Consider the following 21,731-nt stretch of genomic DNA (forward strand, 5'->3'; position numbering starts at 1 on the left):
AAAACATAAGACAACCTGCACAGGTGGGCTATGTACACAAGATGCTCAGTGTCCCTGCGGCGCCAACATGCAAACTAGCGCACATATCCTTACAGGCTATCCCCAAGCAAGGCATGCTCTGATGCGGACCTGAAGGATATCTTGGATACTGCCTGACGATGGATCTTGAGATGGAGTGAAATGCTATGATGAGGATCTAAATTATCCACCCCAAGCATGTTTTGGTCTCAAGATTCTCATTTTATTTATGTCCAAGAGCAAACTGTTGGCCCAGAGTCATTTTTAAACTAGATATTGCAAACCAAAATTTTATTTTAATGATATCTAAAAAAAAAAAAAAAAAATTATTGTGGACACTTAGATCTCTGCAAAACATAAACAATGATAACAAATTTATTTTGGTAGCCATCATTCTATGATCATTGCAAATTCATTGGAAATTGGAAAAAATTGTCTTGTGTATTATTATTCCAGAAGTCAGTTTTCACAAGGTATAATTAAAAATGCAAGTATCAAATAAGTTCAAAATTCTTACAACTTGGTCTATATCCGTTTCGATATAGACCTGTAGTCATTATCCAACTTGGTCTATATCCGTTTCAACATAGACCTGTGCTCATTATGAAACGTGGTCGATATCTGTTTTAACATAGACCTGTATTCACATCCAACTCAACGTTTGTCCATTTAGACATAGACGCTTATCCTCAAGTGGCATTTTTGCCTTGATAAGAGAAGAGTGATAGTTCTGATGCTGGATGAATATAAAGCCTGAGACGGATTTAGAATGCAGCAAAATTCTGTGATGTCTTTGTTCATTGTCGCAGTGCACTTAAAAAAAAAAAAAAAAAAAAAAAAAACACATAGAAACAAACCATGTTAAAAATGGCAGTTTTTGCTGTCATGGTAACATATCATATTGATTGATTGATTTTTGTTTATTACAACATTTTCTTTGAATTCAAAAATGCGCATGATCTCAGAAACCTGCAATTTTTTTTTTTTTTTAATTCTGTATGCTTGTTCCCTTTTCAAAAATGCAAAACTTTCATAACATCCTTCCCCGCTCCACTAGTAGAGATATCTAGGCTCACATTTGGTTGTTTTTGTAGGGAATAGATTTTTGTATGGTTCTGCCATGAAATACGTTTATGAAATTTATCAAAACTTTAAGAAAGTAATTTCTACTTGTCATTACCTTGAACCTAGATTCCATCCTGTAAAGGTACTATACTTTTATGATTTTCCAATACCTTTTTCAGCACACCGTATTCTTCAACATATTACAGAATGGAAGTATCCCTTTTTTCTTTTTTCAAGATTTTCTGTTGACCAAAGGAAGAATCTACCAGAGTATACCAGATGTGTATGCACTGTGCTGATACATGGAAGTGAAACCTGGTCAGTGAGAGTTGAGGACATATGTTGCATGGAGAGAAATGATATGAGAACGATATGGTCGATATGTAATGTTAGTATTAAAGACAGGTTTAGTTCTGATGACCACAGAGTAAAATTAAATCTGGGCAATAATAAAAAGATGTGTGCAGAACAGGAGACTGATACTTTGATGGTATGGTCACCTGGGAAGAATGGACGAAAGTTCTTGATTTAATAGATGTAGAACAGTGTAAGTAGCAAGTTCTGTTCACAGGGGTAGGCGAAAGAGAACATTAAAGGAAGTGATAAAAATGGACCTGAGAGAAAGAGGTATAAATAAAGACCCGGCCAGAGATAGGTTACTTTGGATGTCAATTTCTTGAAGTTGTCCAACACATGCCAGCATATAAAGTCGATATTAAACGGAATGTGATATAATTCTGTTGCTGTCACTTTTTACTCTTTTTCACCCCCAGACAAAACATATAGCCACTTGGAATGTGAAGAGCCACTATTTGGGATTGTGTCTAATATGGAACTGTGGGGAGTTAAGCACCATCAGTTTACACTACATTTAAATTTCTACAAGTTAGTACATTCAAAGAAGCAGGAAACACGAATTCCAAAATCTAGCAGCCTGAAGGAAGAAACTAATCGAGTAGAAGATTTTCCGGCATCTAGGAACCTCAAACAGTGAAAGGGTGGAATTTTGCTGCCTATCTGGTGAGTTTGGAGTGTGTACGTAGAGAGGGCGCAAATTCTATGAGTTCATAAGAGAGCATTCCATTAAAGTACTTGTAAAACAGACACAGGCATCATAAATCACTTGGTATATTTGGCCTTTACTTTTTAAAAGTTATAAAATAGAACAAATTGATAAATATATTTAAGAAATGTCAAGATGTCAAGCAGAAAAAAATAACATCTATGATAGCATGTTACTAGCAGATTTATTCTACATTTCCCGGGGACAAGTATGATATAAAAGAAGAGTTTATAAATGTGTGTAACATCTTTTTTTTTCTGTGTTTTATAACCTCTCTCTTTCTCTTTCTCTCTCTCTCTCTCCATCTGCTCAGTTATGTTACTTTTTAAATCTCTCATTGTCTCTCTCTTTCTCTCTCTCTGGAAACTGGTTCAATATAACAGAAAGAAAGAAAAAAAAACTGACTGAATGTTTGACATACTTTCAGTGTTGTTTTTGGAACAACTATCAGTAAGAATTTAAAAAAAAGTAATTTTTTTATGACATTCCTCTATGGGTTAATTTGATCTCTGGTAATCTCAAAATATTAACTATCACAGTATTTCTTTTGGTACTGATCCAAAACCTGGCCCAAGGTCACATTAGCAACTCCCAGCAGTTTACAGTAAGCAGCCAGAAAAGTTTCTGGAAAAAGTCGATACCAACATTGCCAAATGATAAAGTGAAAACGTTGACAACAAAACTTCAACACAAAAAGATAAGATTTAACATCAGTTTAATTATATGAAAGAAATATTAAAATTTTTTTTTTCAAGAAAAGTAATATTATTTTTCTGTCCAACAAATGTTGTTGTTTTTTCTCCTAAGATGAAACATGAAATCAATTATGAACGAAGATCAAATGTTTTTTTTGTTTCATGGAAAGTAACTAAATTTTTATTTATTTATTTTTTTTTTTGTAAGAAAGGATTCAATACATGTTCTTTTTTGTAATGACAAAAACATTTTTTTCCATGGAAACAATTATAATTGAAAACAGTTATTGTTTTTAAAAAACAGTGTAAGTTGTTTTTATTATTATTATTATTATTATTATTATTATTATTATTATTATTATTATTATTATTAACAAAAACATTGTCTGCTAACAGCTGATTACTGATTGGCTGATTATGTCAGCTTTTCTCTGGCTGCTTTTTGGCAAGCTGCATCTTTCAGCTGTTTATGATAATTACCATATGAAAGATGGTGATGCAACTTTGGGTCAGATTCTAGATCAGTATATTTCTTTTGACCATAACCAAGTCGGGGTTGCATTGAATCTGATGATTGACAGTTTGTAAGTGTGTCTTATGTGGTTTTTGACTTTTAATCAGACACAGTGATGAAATTATGTCTTTCCTGAGAGTTACTATTAGAAACTTGTGCATTAAAATCCATTTATTGCAACATAATAATGAAAAGAAAGTTTTAAAGTCAAATTAAATTGACAATCAGTAATGTGATTGATTGTTTTTTTGTTTTTTTTTTTTTTTTTTTTATTCTTAAAAACTGTAACATTTCCGCTTAAATTTTAAAAGCATCCCATGGATGTTTGTTCTCTGCTTTGGGAGGATCCATGGTGCAATGGATAAAACCACTAATTAATAATCGGTTCTAAATGCTCTTTACTTTTGAATGTTCAATCCGTAGCATGGGATGTTGACACACCAGTTCTCATTAGATCCCCAAATTTCAGCAATGTTGAGCCTGGTCAATACGAGATGGGTAACCATTTGAGAATACCAGCTGTTGTCTGTAGGAGGATGTTCACACCTCTCTGCAAGAACTGCAAAAGCTTATCGTCAGTTCTCCTGATTGGGATATATATGCGACTGGGGACCACTTGGGAACTTGATATTCCCATAAAACTTCCTCCTTTAGGGTAAGCCGGGTCCACCTATCTATGTTGAATGCATTGGCATATGCTAAGAATGCAGTTATCAATTGCTTCTACTCAATTATGACTGTCTCTCTGGATTAAATAAAACGTTTGATTTTAAATTATGTATAGATTCATAGATACAATAGGACGCACCTAAATAAGATTGGAGTTTACACCGGCCAAAACGTGAAAATAACACCCAAGATAAGTACAGTAGTTCAAATAATCCAAGCAGTACAGATTTTTATGGATTTTAAAACTTAAAATGACCAAAACAATAATCTTGCAAGGAGTGGGGCACAGATCTCAAACGTCATTTACTAGCTTTTACTAAAAATTCATCAAAATTTAGAATTATTAAACAAATATTTGTGATCCAGGAAAACTGATTTTCTCTCTAAAAAAAAAAAAAAAAGAACTGAAATAAACTCCCCATCATTTTAAAAAATGGCGAAAATTTCATTTTTATCTAAAATATTTTAAAATCCAACAAAAGTTTTGATCAGTGTTTTTTTTTTTTTTTTTTTTTTTTTTACATTATTCAAGTAGTGGTAATTACAAGGGGAAATAGCCTGTGCTTTACTTGTTGCTTTTACTTTAATCTGTATCATTCAGTAGCTTAATATCCAGTAGACTGTTTCACAAAAGAAATCAATATTTGTGCCTGCCAATGTGTGATTATACCAATTCCTAAGCGTGGAGAATTTCTACTACTTGTGATATTCCTTGTTTTATAAGTTGCTCAAGTCTCATAAGTAACAAATCATTCAGAACAATAAAAGTACATTTTTTTTTCTGTTGTCTACTTACAAATTACTTTACATTTATTAAGCATACAAATTTTAAATTTAATATTCGACCATTAGCATCAGGATACATAATTTTACAGTTTATTTTTCATAACCCTCTTTATGCTTCCCAAGCTGTCTGTTTGTTTGGTTGGGATGAACCAGAAAACGATCTCCACTTCTGGAAGATTCTGTTCCATCACTTTGATGAACGATGTTTCTCTCAGTATCAATGACAGTAACACTGCAGATGTTTCCTGGCTTGACTGTTACTGGATTAATTACTTTAGTCATAGTATGGGGAAACTTTGATAGCATTCTTTCTTCAAGGACCCGTGGTTTAGTGGATAAAGTACTTGGTAAAATTCAGTTGTAAGTTACACTTTTTAAGGTTGACGGTTCAATCCTGAGTACAGGCAACACTCAAAAATACAATTGCAAATTACTTAGGACTTCTATCCAGTCATGGCTGATGGATCAAGAGCATGCTACCCCTGTTGATGAAATAAAGGGTTCCATTCAAAGTTCCGAGTTTTTGAGTTTGACAGAAAGATTCCAAAGTTCAATAAGGTATACCTGAAGAAGGTCAGAGGTTATATCGACCGAAACATTTTGAAAATAACATTCAAAATAAGGACAATAGTTCAAAGAATCACACATTCTTTGTTATCCAATAGGAATGATATGCAACCTTTGTAATTTGTCCTAAGAGGGAAGGGAGGGGGTCATGTTCTTTTTCTTTAAAGGATCATCCCTTCATTATAAAAAAGCCTGACAACTCCCACTTACATTTTTGTATGCTTTTTATTTTAATGAGATTTAAATTATATTTACATTACGCATGCAAATTATACAGCATAATCACATTGACAACACTGGTCCTTGTTAGATCACCAAAGTTAAGCAGCGTAAAGACTACCTAGTATCAGATGGCGGATCATGTATGTGTATAGGAGGGGACTGGCACTTCCAACAGCTTCTGCATCCCACCTGGCCTCTTGCTGTCTATACTGTCCTAGTACCAGATTAAGCTGGTTTTACATTACACAATATTCTCAAAATTTGATCAACATTTTAAAACCCTCTAAATAGTGGACATCTTGAACCAAAATTTTATTTTCATTATATATAAAGGTGTATACATTGTTCTTTGAGGGGGAAAATAGCCACATGTGCACTTTAACTCACCAGAAATGTATATATATTTTTTTTTTCATTTTTGGAAGAGTTATTAAAGTACACTTGTGTCAAAAAAATGATACCAAATTTATTTTGTTAGCTGTATTAGCGATCAAATGATGACTATTTAAAGTTTGTTGGAAATTGGAGATTTGTGAGAAGTTTGTGTGCTATTGGTCCAAAAAACAAATTTCACATTGTATAATTGGTTTAAAATAAGTGAAAAATCCTTACAAATATATTCCTGTGTTAAATAAAATCTAACCATAATGGATACAAAAATCATTAGATGCCCTGTATTTAAGAATTCAGGTGATCGCTCATCCCTCTCTCAGTACAGGCCAATAAGTCTCCTGTGCGTCATGAGTAAGTTGCTAGAATCTGTGTTAAATACAGAAGTAATCAACCATCTCAACAAAAATAACCTTCTTAGTGACACTCAATATGGTTTCCGTTCTGCTAGATCTACAGCAGATGTGCTTACAGTTATATCGCATAGGATTAGCAAATCTCTCGACGGTGGCAATCTTTCTAGGGCAATTGCTCTTGACATATCTAAAGCCTTTGATAGGGTATGGCATAAAGGTTTACTTCATAAGATCGCTAGTTATGGTATAGCTGGAAAAGTCTTCTCAATTATTAAATCATTTCTTTCTGATAGGTTCATAAGAGTAGTAGTTGAGGGTCAAAAATCAGAAGCTCACAGTATTAATGCCGGTGTCCCTCAGGGGCCCATCCTGGGCCCAACTCTTTTCCTGATCTACATTAATGATCTTCCAAATCACATCCTTACATCATTTGTAGACATTTATGCTGACGACACTACCATTTATGGTTGCACATCTAAGACAGTAAACGACCAAGTTCTCTCCAATTCTCTCTCCTCTGATCTTGAGCACGTAGTACAATGGGGAAAGGAGTGGCTGGTTACTTTTAATACATCTAAAACCAAGCTTATCTCTTTACATCATCAACATTCTAATCCACATTTGGCATCAATTGAAATGAATGGCTCTTCAGGAGGCCTCAAGTTTTGACAAGCTTCTGGGCTTGACCATTACTCCTGATCTTAAATGGAACACGTACATCAAATCTGTTGCCAAGGCCGCTGGAAAAATGGTGGGATCTTTCTATCGATCCGGTAAATATCTCACTGCTGATGCTATTCTCTATCTATATAAGAGCCAGGTACGTCCAAAGATGGAATACTGTTGCCACATCTGGGCAGGAGCTGCTAGAAAGGACTTGTCCTGCCTTGATAGAGTTCAAAATAGACTTCGTAGCCTCGTAGGAGATGTCCTTTTCTCTTCGCTGCAACCTCTATCTCACAGAAGAGATGTTGCGAGTTTGTCTCTGATGTATCGTTATTTTCATGGAAAGTGTTCGACTGAGCTTCAATCTATGGTCTCCCCTCGCTAAACTTTCACAAGAAACACTCGTCTAGCTGTAAACACTATCAATAATTTCCCCCACTCTTTATCTGTGCCTAAACCTAAACGTAGATTCCATGAACAAAGCTTCTTTCTTAGAACTGCACGCCTGTGGAATTGTCTTCCGTTTTCCTGCTTTCCGGCTGACTACAATATGGTTGTGTTCAAGTCTAAAGTAAATAAGTTCTTGATGAGCCATTCCATAGTTATCAAATTTACCAAATTTTCATTACTAATGATTACTATATTGTCCAATTGCTACTGTACACTCTTTAACCCTTATCCTTGAGTGGCCTCTGGGCCTTGATAATGTGGTGATGCCTATGTAAAAAAAAAAAAAAAACAGCATTGGGCAAAAGTTTCATTACCATTGAAAAAATATTTTTAAAAAAAGCACAAGTTTGATTGTTTATATAAAATTTGTTTTGACAACTAAGACCTTAACTCTTAATATGATTAATAGCATATTAGAGTTTAAGATAATTTTTTTTTATATCCTTGTAGTATACTACAAGGACCATGCTATTGTCAGAATCGTCTTGGTAGCTTACAGAAAACGCCAATGGTGCTGAATAAAGGTTTTGGGATTTTTTTTTATGTGCAAGTTTTGATCAATTTTTTTTTATGGAAAATATATTTCTGTCAGTGCAAAGCTAATTCAATGTGAAATTAATTGAAAAATGTAAACAATTTCAGTGAAAAATGAAATTTCTAGAAAATTAAAATTCAAATCAAGAAAAAAAACTTCATTGTAAGTTTCATAAATAAATATTTATTTTTTGCATAACAAACAAATAACAAACAAAATTTATTTTTATTTTTTTAAAATATAGTTTTTACTGATTTTATAATATTTTTCTACAGAAATCAAGATAAATATTTAGATCTTTTTTTTTTTTTTTTTTTTTTTTTTTTTTTACATACTAGTGGTTGGTGTCTGGGCTTGCATGGTTGTAAAACACAAATATATTTTAATTCATGCAAATTTCGCATTTATTATTGCAGACTCAATTCTTTGTTGAATATTATGCATATAGTACTAATTTAAAAACCAAACAAAAACAAAAAAAAGATGACTTGAGTGCCATCAGCTAGAATTGAAACCAAAACATTTAACACTCTATCTGCATTTCCTCATTTAACACTCCAACTGCATTTTCTATCGTTTGAGCTATCAGCAAATAAAATTTAAAATTAAACCACTTCTAAGTAATAAATTAATTTGCGCATGCACAAAAGTAATAGATATGTCGGCAAGTTGAAATGAACATTTTGCATTTTAATTTGTCGACTTCTGTACACATTATTCATCCATCCAAACAAAAATTTTACTTGTAATTATACCAAGGATAGTTTATAATTTCCTGTTAATTTCAGTGTTATGTGACCAGTAGTTTATAGGTTTATCGGTTAAATATTTACGCAGAGGCACATACACACGTCTATTGTTTTATTTATATTGAATAAATTAATGAAAGCAAACAAATGTTTTCTTTATGAGTTTTTGTATTAGGGTTAAGATGCTCAATATTTTGGCACCTGATAGCGCTTTCCATCGACACGATTCCAACACATGAAAAATAAATTTCTTGTTAGCAAAAATAGTGGCCTAACTTGAAATAGCATGAGAGGGAAAACTATTAATGACATAATGTACGGCTTAATCGCGTTGAGACACTGGTTCTCGTCATATCACCAAAGTTAAGCAACATTAATCCTTGTTAGTACCAGATGGATGACCATTTGGGAATTCTAGGTGCTGTATGAGCTCTCTGCTTATCTCGGCATTTGTTTCCAGTCATCTTGTACATACACTCGATAGAAAGTAGCATACTCTCGTCCATCAGACTTAGGATTTCTACATCTATGGATTAAATAAAAGGTTCTGTTCAAAATTCTGTGCAGATTCCCGAGTTCAACAAGATGCACCCCAAGAAAAGGTCGGAGGTTACATCGAGAGAAACATTGTGAAAATAACACTCAAGATGAGAACAGTAGTCCGAATAATCCCAATAATATGCACATGAGAAAGAATTGTACATTTCTAAACAGAAAGAATTAAATTTTGTTTCCGTATACAAATTTTATCAAAATATTCCCTTAAAAAATGAACAATATATGGCAAATTGAAAGGAATTTCACTTTATCTACCCATCTTCTCACTCGAAACAAGCTGGTTTGTGAAAAGTACTCTAATGGATGTTTTTAAATCATCAAAATTAAAACCTTTCTTGGATCATAACTTTTTTTTTCAAAGTTCACACCCATTTTCACATAGTTTTCAACATAAGATTGACCCCACCCCATCCCACCTCACCCCACTTCCACTTTTTTTTATATCTTATTCAAATGGAAAATAAGAACCTTTCTAAATTTATGACTTGCTTAATCTATTTTCAGAAATTATCCCTGTCTACCCCTTATCAATGTGACTTTTATTGATTTTAAATATTTGGGGGTGGGGGTTGATCTCTTGTCTTTTTTTTTTTTTTTTTTAAAAGATTCTAAGTATATCGGCATAATCACGTTGACACACTGGTTCCCGTTGGATCAGCAGAGTTAAGCAACGTTGAGCCTGGTCAGTACTAAAATGGGTGACCATTTGGGAATTCCAGGTGTTGTATGTGCTCTTCACTTATCTTGGATTTCTTTACAGTTGTTCTAGACTTCTTGCCACTGGACTCAAGCAGTGCTTATTCAGGAGAGATGTGGTTAGGGATTGCATAACCCTTGCCTACGCACAGCTACCCTTACAGGGAGTATCCATTGTCTTTCGAGACTGAGCAGCGGCCTCCACTTTAGTGTCTACTTATTAAGAACCCATCAGGGAAAGAATATTCTAGCTAGTAGCAATGAATATTTTTTTGCTTACCACAATTTGTATTTCCTGTAAATAAAATTGACCATGAATTTTGATAACTAACAACTGATTAGTAGTATAGCATAAACTTCTTTATTTGCGCAAACATAACTGGTTAAATATTTGCATACATGTTTCAGCCACAATTTCCTTCAAAATTAAACTTCTTCAGGGCACAGTTTCAATTTAGGCAGAGTTAAAATTGTGGTTTGAGGAAGTTGGATTATATAAAATAAAAGATATTTTATGTTTATATTATATGAAATTGTATCTTTTAATCTCTAAGATAACAAAATAGTAGAAATGTTTGACTGAATTCATAATAAAATGCTGGATCAAAAAGATGTCAAAGAAATAAAAAAATAAAAAAAACTATGCGATAAAACAGTTTTGAATACATTCCTTTCAGGCAAGCATAAAATACAATTACTTTTAAACATTTCTGTTAAACAGCCACTCAAAAAGTGTATATTACACCCTCAGTGAAGAAAACAATGTTTATCAAACTCAAGAATGCTGGCTGGCAACATATCCGATATACTATTCAACCTACAAACTATAATGATGAAATAGGATATATAAAAAAATGTTTTTTTTCTTTTGGCATTAGAAAATGTCATAACTGTTAAAAATAGTGCCGTTGGAAAGAGAATTTGTTTTTTGCATTTCTTCTACGTTGATATTTTTTTTTTCTTAAATCAAAAACACTTTATATACAAACAATTTAGAAATGCAGTAGTAAATAATAGCTGAATGATAACATCTTTTTCTTTCAAAAGCAATATGGAAGTATCAGGAAATTTGATCAGATATTTTTGTTCTTTTACATAGGCATCATCACTTATCAAGGCCGAGAGGTCACTCGAGGATAAATGTTAAAGAGTGTACAATATAGTAATCGTTAGTAATGGAAATTTGGTGAATTTGTTAACTTAAGTGGAGCAGCTCATGAAGAACTTGTTTACGTTGGACTTGAGACAACCATATTTTAGTCAGCTGGAAAGTAGGCAAACGGAAGACAGTTCCACAGGCGTGCGGTTCTAAGAAAGACACTTTGTTCATGGAATCTATGTTTAGGTTTAGGTACAGATAAAGAGTGGGGGGAATTATTGATAGTGTTTTCAGCTAGACGAATGTTTCTCATGAAAGTTTGGCGAGGGGTGGAGCTCAGACAAGCACTTGCCATGAAAATAACGATAAAGCAGAGACAGACTTACAACATCTCTGTGAGAAAGATGTTACAGAGAAGAGAAAAGGTCATCCTCTACTAGGCTACAAAGTCTATTTTGAACTCAAGGCAGAAGTCTTTCTAGCAGCTCCTGCCCAGATGTGGCAACAGTACTCCATCCTTGGACATAGCAGTGATCGATCTACTGAATCGATAGAAGGATCCTACCATTTTTCCAGCAGCCTTGGCAACAGATTTGATGTATGTGTTCCATTTCAAATCAGGAGTAGACGTCAAACCCAGAAGTTTGTCAAAACATGAAGCCTCCACAAGACGAGAGCCATTCATTTCAATTGATGCCAGATGGAGATCAAAGCGATGATTTCCTGCTGGCTTGGTACTTACGTTTTACAGAAGTCTTTATTTTCGTTTTGGACCCCCCCCCTATTAAAATAGAAATTTTAAAATTAAATTTAATTTAGTAATTTATTACTTGAACGAAATTATGAATTTGTTGCTACAGTAATGGTGTTTTAATCTTAAAAAGAGAGAGAGAGAGAAAAAAAAAGGAACACGTTTATCTTGTGACATATTGCCATTAAGAGCAACTAATTCCAATTTTCTTTCTTTTTATAATTTAATCTCCGCCGTCTGTGTGTGTTTGTATGTCCACTAAAAACTTTTCATCTGCATTGAAGCAGCATGAACATGGTACCGTTAGAAAGAGCCATCTCTCGGACACATAATATCGAAAAATTAGGAGAAAAAAAACAATTATTTTATGTAGAAATATTGGTTTGTTTGAAGGGCAGGTCAGGTAAAACCTTGGTTTTGATGCTGTTTGTTGCACATGCGTGAACGGTGGTTATGTTGTTTCATTTAAAAAAGCTAAATTTGCAGCATCATAACATCTGTGTCATCATAATCCAATCAATAATGTGTTTGCGTGTGAACTTAAGTTTGCACCCAGCATGCTGCATTTTTTTTTTCTTTTTGGTCCTCCGATTTATCAGAGAGGGACCTATGTTTTCAGTGCATTCGTTATTTCGGACGATTGCCAGATAACCGTCCATTAGTTTTTTCTGAAATTTTGCAACAAATTGTATTTTATTAAAATAGATATGCACAGTAAAAAAAAATTTTTTGTAAAAATTCCCGTTGCATCCTTGGGGACTCAAAAAAGGTAAAAAAAAAAAAAAAAAAATGCTCCAAAATGACACGTTTGGAGCCCATTGTTCCTAATATAAATCCAGTATGGGTGACCCTAGCAAAATTGTGGTTTGCATCCCCGGGGACTTTTAGTGCTAAAAACGCCCCTTTTTGTGGCTCTTTTTTCATATTTTTGAACAAAAACTTGATATTACTGACTATATAGTGGTTTTTCACGGTGGTCAACTCAAATATACATCTGTTAAGGCTTGAAACTGCACCGTCATCCGTTTACACTGGGATTCAGCATCCCCTGGGGCTCAAGAGGTAAAAAATGCCCCAAAATGGCCAAAAATGACACTTTTTGCCTTATAGCGTTTGATCCATCCATTAGATTTCCCTGAAACTTGGCCAAAATGTGGAGTCCATTGTTCTTAATATAAATTCAGTATGAGTGACCCTGGCAAAATTGTGGTTTGCATCCCTCTGGGGCTTTTAGGGCTAAAAAAACATGCCTTTTTGGAGTTCTTTTTCCATATTACTCAAAAACTTGATATGTATGTCTATATAGTAGTTTTCCATGGTGCTGAATTCAAATATACATGCCTTAAGACGTGAAACTGCACCATTTGTTGTCTATTTTCACTGGGATTCTGGATTTCCATGACCTCAAAAGGGGTCATAAATGCCCCAAAATTGCAAAAAATGTCACTTTTTACCCCATAACTTTTGCCCCATCCATTAGATTTTTCTGAAACTTGGTGAAAATGTGAAGGCAACATTGGCCCTTTAAACTTCTTACATTCATCATTTCTTCACTATTTTTTTTTTTGTGGTGTCATCTCACATGCAACACAAGAGGGGGGACCACACACACGCAGCTTGTTTCTCTCTATCTTTTAAAATTCTCAACTTATGTGTATCCACTATGTGGCATTTTTTCCCCCTTTAATAACATAAGATGGCGCCCAAGTTCTTCCCCCCCCCCAATGAAATTCTAACTTCCTAGAAAATATGAAAAAAATAATTGTCATAATTAATTGCTTATGATGGTTATAAATATACAAACACTATAACTAAAATACTTTGTCATTCCAATAAAGAATATCTTTAAGAACTGTGTGATCTTTTAAAGCTAATCTTTGACTTTTAATGATCTAAAACACACAAACCTCATTAATAAACACAAATAACTAACAGTAAAAATAACTCCTGAAGCCGTAAATAAAACTCAGTCATAATAATTTAGTGTTAGAAATTACTAGCTATGTATAAGTTATTATTTATCTTCACTAAACATAGGCTTTTTATTTTCTTTTTTTTATTTATTTATTTATTTATTTTTTTTTTTGTTATTTCAGCATGCATTTGGCGATTTGATTTGGGGAATTGATTGTGGATGTGGGTTTTAAAATTCTAGAGAAATGAAAAAGGTGATTCCAATATATATATATATATATATATATATATATATATATATATATATATATATACGACATTCCAACTTTTAGTTGTTGAATTCCCACTCGGATGGCATTTATATGTACTTAATAGCCTTCAATTCTTGTGTCTTGTGGACTGGAGAAAAGATGTTAGCCTACGAAGTCAAGGGTAGTTTTGTGACTGAGTTTAAATCTCCTGACCAACAGTAATTACCATTTCTTGCACTGATGATTGCATTAGGATGAAACACTAGTGCCTGCAGATATTAAAAACTAAATAAAATAATAATTGCTAATTTTTATTTAAAAAAGAAAATGATACTAAGCATTTGAATTAGAGGGAATTGATGAAACAGAATTAAAGTAGGAACACGGCCTTTTCTCAATAGTTTCGATTTTTATTCATTTCGTACCATTTTTTTGATAAAGAGCGGAGGACTGCTTGAAATATCAAGATAAAAAAAAAATAATTACAAAAACAATAACGGCAACAACAACGGTTTTTATGCTTCATAAATCACCAGTCATCCTTAAAATACTAAATAGATTATATATATATTCTCTATTTTTCATTTTTTTCATGTTACTAAAGACAGAAGTTGGGGAGGGTGTGTCAGAGGTAAACATATTTGTCATGGGTATTATGCCAACACCTGCTACAAATGAACAACTAGCATAAGGTTGTCAGTGCACCAACTTGTGAGAGGATGGGTGGGTAAACAAAATAGAAGAAGGAAAAAAAGAAATTATTTCAAGACTTCTCTTTCTCCCTACACATTCTCGGTCACATTGGTTTTGCCCTCCACCACCTCTCTCCTCCTCCCCCTCCTCATCCCCCCCCCCATTTCCAGCAACTGGTTCAATATATTAGAAAGAACTTGCATCCCGACATGATGAATTTACTGAAAAAGTGCTTTTGTGGTCTGCGTAGGTCAAAGACTGGTTAAAACCTCTTATATTACAACCCAGACCCTCCTGTAGAAGGGACACTGGTCTTTTGGAGGATTAGAGCTTCAGGCCACAATGCGAGAGCATCACGAAACACAAAATTTGTGAAGGTTTCATCATCAATTGATGGATTAACCAAGAAGAAGAAGAAGAAGAGGAGGATATGTAAGTAAAGTAAATACCAATAATGATGTAGAAACTGCCAGAAAAGTGAAGCAAAAAGATAAGAGAACATGGAACAAAGAAAGATGAAACTAAATTTGTAAGTTAACTATTCCCTCACACCACCAAATGGGGGGGGGTACATACAATAGCGTTGCAGGAAGTAGTTGTAAAAGGTCAAGGAGCTTGGAAAAACCTGATGGGGGGAGGGGGTAGCACTAACTACACCTCCACTGGGACCTTGGGGAAGTTCATTGCTGTCGCCCAAATTCCAATGAAGGGCAATGGTTGTTCCTATTTACAGTGCCTCCCTATGGGACAAGAGTTAGACACCAGGGTCGTTTTTTAACTTGGAGAAAAGGAACAAAACTTAAAAATTGTCTCAATTGTGAAGGATTTTTCCTACACTGACAGAGAACAAGAAATTGAAGTGTAGCATCTGAAGAACAGATACTACACTTTGAGATATTAAATCTTTTATTCAGGCAATAATAAACATAAACAAAAAACTTAGGCACAAGGCCAGCTCAAAAGGAGGGAAAATGGGGGTCGTTGGTTATCCTTGTCACTCTAGAACTAAACAAAAGGTTCTCTTAGCTAGAATCTTCTTTCACCATAATACCGCATTTGCCCTTTCATACTTGGGGACGTCCTACTTAGCACCCAATTATTAAAACATTTTTTATTAGCGTGTAAAAACAAAAAAGATAACAATAATGGTAATATAATTTTTATAGCGCCAAGTTTACAAAAGTTATTGAAAGAGGTGGAGAGCACCAGAAATTTGTGTAGACTTGTTGTCACCCAAACTCTAGAGAACACAAACTGTTTTCAGTGAGTAATCTCTGATAATGGCCTGTATGAGAACTCCAAGTGAGTACAATTAATAACTCATGGGAAATATTTGCATTCTATGAATGTTCAAACATATTACGATATTATTGTACCACTTTGGTTCATACATGTTCCATCATTAAACAAGACAGACTGTTTGCAAGGAATTATTGCATAGTCAACCAAAACCTTAACCCTAACCCAAGTAAACCCAATAACGTTGTAGACACAGAAAGTTTTTTAATAACATTTATTTATCTATATATCTATAAAAGTGAGAATGTATGTGTATGAGGACAATTCTAAACCTATATACTCAATGAATTTTTGATTTGCAGAGTTAAAAATTGGTATATAGGGTATTCAGATGTGGAAAACTTTTTAATCGGTTTTCATCCGGAAAAAAGGGCTGCTAAAGGGGACAAAATTGAAAAATTGGTATGTGGTGGGGTTATCAGATTTTTATCTGTTTGCCAACTGTTTCATGAATGCGCATGCAGGAATTGTTCACATGACAGATTCCTTATGTTAAGAATAAGTAGGTTCGAAAACACCTGTAAAGATCGTGTCAAGCTGGCCTAATGGTTATTGTACATGAATCGTGTCATTAGATTTTGGTTTCGATCTCAGCTTGAGTATTTTGTTTTTTTACTTACAAAAAGTGAACTGTTTTGAAAAAACAATACTCACATGCATATGTCTCAGTTTCTGTATGAATTAAAGTATAATATCTATGTGTATTTTATAACTGGGCAATGCCGGGCTGCGTGGTAGGGCAGAGCAACTTGCTTTTTTGTTTTAATTGATATTCCAAATAAGCAAGTTTCTCTGCCACACTCTATATTTAATAAATTTAAACAAATATTATTCAGACATTTACTGAAAATAACTTGTTTTCATTTAAGATTTCCAGAGTTTTCCAGCTTTTAGAACTGTGTTTGAAAATAGCTATCATTTTGACTGCCTCTATAATTTAGGGTTAATGTTGTAGTTAATTAAGGGCATGTTTCCATTCTTATCATCGGCTAGCAAATTCCAGAGTAATCATAAAAATCATAAGTTGTAAGGAAACAAAAACTGGTCAAATGATTGACTATTCACTGTAAGTCACATTATATTTACTCTACTTATGATATTGAGCACTTTTAGGTTCAATATACACTTGTAATAGTGATGCATCTTAAAGGATTGAAGCTTCTGGCTGCAGTGAGTGAGCAAATATTATGGTGCAGGAATGTTTGATCATCAATTGATAGATGATTCAAGAAAGTAAAGTAAAGTCATCATAATCATCATCTGACTGATGATTTTGATCTAGTTTCAGTGTTATTTTTCAAACAACTACCAGTAAGAATGAAGCCAAGCAATTTTTCTGTACTCTTCCCTCTTCATTCATTAAATCTGAGAAATTTGATGCCAAGTTTGGAAATCTATATGGAATTTTGAACTGAACCCTCTATTTAATTAATGTTGGCAAATTGTTCTTGTTTTGTTTGCCATGATTGGGTAATGTTAAATAATTTTTATTTTATTCTTAGTCTGTATCACCTGTGAGTGAGAATGGAGCCTTCAACCTCCAGAAAACTGTCACTTAGAGCAAGCTTATTACTACTTAACAATTCTATCCATTACACCACATCTTTTCATACGAAAAATATGAATATTACTAGCGATTTTTATGTGGTCATTGCTAATGGAATGAGAAACCTGTTTAATGGATTTAATTTGAAGTTCTCTACAAGTTCAAGAAGATACTCTTGAAAGAAGATTAAAGGTTACATCGGCTGAAACGTTGTGAGAATTACATTTTAAGATGACTAGATTAAGATTTTGAAAAAAAAAAAAAAATATATATATATATATATATATATCAGCTGATTAATTGAAATTTACTAATTCATACATTCTCCTTTTTGGTTTATAGTTTAACAATTGATATTATGCTGAGTGATTGAACCCGGTTCTCTGGGAACGAACTTGTTTACATTGTGTTTGATGAAATAGAAACATATTTATCAGCGTTCTGATTTTTTTTTTTTTTTTTTTTTTTTTTTTGTGAAAAATATCTTTTAACAATGATTTATGACTAGTGATTAGCCCATTATAAGTGATTTCTTCTTTGCATGGTGACAGTGTTGGTATCATGGATGGAATTGGCGTTAAGTTTGGTTTGAAAAAATGGGTTAGGGTTCAAGTTCACAAGAATACGAGCTGAAGTCCATATAATGGTCCATGGCTATGGTGAAAAACCTTTGAAAAAGAAAACACTTACCAACTTTTCGTGTGTCACAATTGTGACAAAGTTTGCAAAAATTATTATTACATGGCAGTCCATAAATGTAAATGACTACCCTAATTAAAATCTTAAGCTACCAGATCAGACTGGTTTTCTGACAAAAATACACCAAACATTAATGTTATTGCCCCCCCTTCTCTTTTCAAAACTCAATCATGTTCTGCAAAGTCACCCCCCCCAAAAAAAAATAAGCAAACCGAATACTATGAATAAATATTTCAAGATATAAAGAAAATGTGAGAATATTTTTTTACTTTGAGTCACCACTTATCAAGGCAAGAAGGTCACTCGAGGGTAAGGGTTAATGGATGTAGGATGGTAGAATTTGATTGTTTTATGGGGACAGCTCAACAAGAACACTTGATGCCTAACGTTTCTTTCCAGAAAATTTTTATTCCAAAGGAATTGGTTAATCCCTTTAAAAAACAAACAAAAAAACGCAGCTACTATTTGGGATCATATCCAGGTCTTTACATTGTGAGTGATTTTTCCAAATGGTGACTAGAAATAATAAAACGCTTATTTTTTGGCAATTGTGTGTGTGTGTTTACTGACAATTTACAAAAATTCATTATTGAGTGAAAAATGTCTTTTCAACCATTATTTTTTTTTTATAAAACGAGCGAAGTCAAATTATATAGATATAATAGACCAGTATACATTTTTTTTTTTTTTAAATGAAGGAAGGTTTAAAAATATCTAAAGAAATTTAAAGTCTCAACATAAAATTCAGTGCATATTTAGAATCACACTTATTTAAAAAAATAAATAAATGAATAAAAAAGTCTTTATAATGTATGTACTCATCATGGAACGAAGATGTCATATTCCAAAAATAATGTGGGTTTGGCTAGTAACTTTTTTATTTTGCTAGTAAACGAAAATATTTAGTTCTCAAAGCTCAACTTAAGATAAATTTTCTATAGAGCACTGGTGTCTAACAAAGGACTGTGGAGAGTTCCAACAGCAAGATGTCCATTAACATTACATTTAAACTTCTGCGGGTCATTACAGTCATGGAAGCAAGAAACAGAGAAGGAATTCCAAAGTTTAGGAGTTTGAGAGAAGAAACTACATAATATCTATAAACTGATTTTTAAAAAATAGCTATGTTCATCTGCATAAACATTTTTACAGAAATAATGAATATTGACTGCAAAATGAGCATTCAATATATTTTATTTTATTTTATTATAGATTTAAAATATATTTTACATTTCAGAGCAAAAGTGAGCACAAATTTAATCATATTTAACCATCAATTTGGCATAAAGCACTCTTTCTAAGTCAATAAGTTATAACTTTTGCCTGTCTTTAATTCATAAGATATTAGTGTGTGTATATATATATATGTATTTGTTGCAATATCTTTGATCTATAATGATAATGATAATATGACCCTTGAAAGTTGGGAGATTCTATTTCTAAATGCTGTCGATAGGAATTGATGAATCAAATCAATTCCCGTTCTGTTATCAATCAATCAGAAACCAGAATTGCTCCATAAAAATTGAATCTTTCAGCACATAATTTTTTTGTATCAACACGAGAAGGATCTTTTGCTCTTTGCTTGCAAAATTATAAAAATTCTTCATGTTTTCAAGGACTTGTACAGAATAACTACCCATCGGAAATTCTTCTGAAATTAAACATGGCTTCCAATTCAAGATCTATATATTTATTCGGCATATATACACATTGACACACCAGTTCCCATCAAATCACCAAAGTTAAGCAACATTAAACCTGGTCAGTACTAAAATGGGTTACCATTTGGGAATTCCAGGTGCTGTAATTTGCTCTTTGCTGTATTGTTTGCAGTAAGTCTTGGGCTTCTTCTTGCTGCTGGACCCAATCAGTGCCGGTTCAGAAGAGGTGGGGTTGGTAATTGTGCAACCCTTGCCTCACAATTACAGGCACAGCTACCCTTACATGACTGTCTTGAGACTGAACAGGTGTGTGTATGTGTGTGTGTGTGTGTGTGTGTTTATACAAACATTACTTGTTACATAAGTGCAGACATGTTTCTGAAGCAATCTCCATTCAGAGATCCCACATCGTCAGGCTACAGAGAAAATATCATTCTACAGAATCACTATTATGATAGTCGTGACAGTCTAAGAACATTCTTTTGATATAAAAAAAAAAAAAAGTTATTTTATCTAGCGATTACCAGGGGGAAAATGGCAGACGATTCATTTTGGACTTTACGAAATGCAACTTGTTTGATGTATTTTCACATTTATTTTAATTTTTTAGACTTTACTCTAATCAACTCGCACAGTTTCATTTGTTTGGACCTTAAGTAGTACCACTTCATTAATTATTTGATATGTTGAAATTTTACTGACTTTTTTGATTTCAATATAATTCATGAAGAGTTCAGATAGGTAACATACAAATATCCGTGCAGGAGGTTGCCAAACTAATAAAGAACCTAGATTCCAGTAAAGCAACTGGCCCTGATGGCATCCCAATTATAGTGTTAAAAAAGCTTCAACCAGAACTTGCTCCCATACTTACGAAACTATTTAAGCGCTGCCTTAAGGAGAAGTGCTTTCCGACTCCCTGGAAGACCTCTTCAGTTTGCCCTATATTTAAGAATTCAGGTGATAAGTCATCTCCCTCTCAATACAGACCTATAAGTCTCCTGTGTGTTATGAGTAAGTTGCTGGAATCCATATTAAATAGAGAAATAGTCAACCACCTCAGCAGGAATAGCCTTCTTAGTGACACACAATATGGTTTCCGCTCTGCAAGATCTACCGCAGATGTGCTGACGGTTATATCCCACAGGATAAGTGAATCTCTTGACAAAGGCTTCCTTTCTAGGGCAATTGCTCTTGACATATCAAAGGCCTTCGACAAGGTATGGCATAAGGGTCTACTTCACAAGATTTCCAGCTGCGGTATAACGGGAAATGTTTTCTCAATCATTAAATCATTTCTCTCCGATAGACTCATAAGAGTAGTGGTCGATGGACAAAAATCGGAGGCCTGCAATATAAATGCTGGAGTCCCCCAGGGGTCAATCCTGGGCCCAACTCTCTTCCTGATCTACATCAATGACCTCCCTAAACACATACTTAAATCATTTGTTGACATCTATGCTGATGACACAACCATCTACGGCAACACATCAAAGGCTGTAAATGACAAAGTTCTCTCTGATTCTCTCTCCTCTGATCTCGAGCGCGTGGTTCAGTGGGGGAAGATGTGGATGGTTACCTTTAATGCATCCAAAACCAAACTCCTATCCTTACATCATCAACGCTCTGATCCCCGGCTGGCATCAATTGTGATGGATGGCTCTCGTCTGGGTGAGGCTCCGTGTTTTGACAAGCTTCTGGGTTTGACCTTTACTCCTGATCTGAAATGGAACACGTACATCAAGTCTGTTGCCAAGGTCGCTGGAAAGATGGTGGGATCCTTCTACCGCTCAAGAAGATATCTCACTACTGATGC

General features: G+C 33.8%; 1 protein-coding gene across 12 annotated transcripts in view; it reads left to right on the forward strand.

Moving 5' to 3' along the window:
- The window catches only part of LOC145268296 (uncharacterized), a 447,971-nt gene that overhangs the window by 180,807 nt on the left and 245,433 nt on the right, over positions 1-21,731 (forward strand). Inside the window, exon 2 of one of the 12 annotated variants that reach the window (XM_080123718.1) lies at positions 1,321-1,401. The exons of the other annotated variants lie outside the window; for them this stretch is intronic. The gene's annotated coding sequence lies outside the window, so the exon portion shown is untranslated. The remainder of the gene's footprint in view (positions 1-1,320; positions 1,402-21,731) is intronic. 12 annotated transcript variants of the gene reach the window in all.

Source organism: Euprymna scolopes, chromosome 43 (assembly GCF_053919585.1).
Source record: "Euprymna scolopes isolate OS-2025 chromosome 43, ASM5391958v1, whole genome shotgun sequence".
NCBI lineage: Eukaryota > Metazoa > Mollusca > Cephalopoda > Sepiida > Sepiolidae > Euprymna > Euprymna scolopes.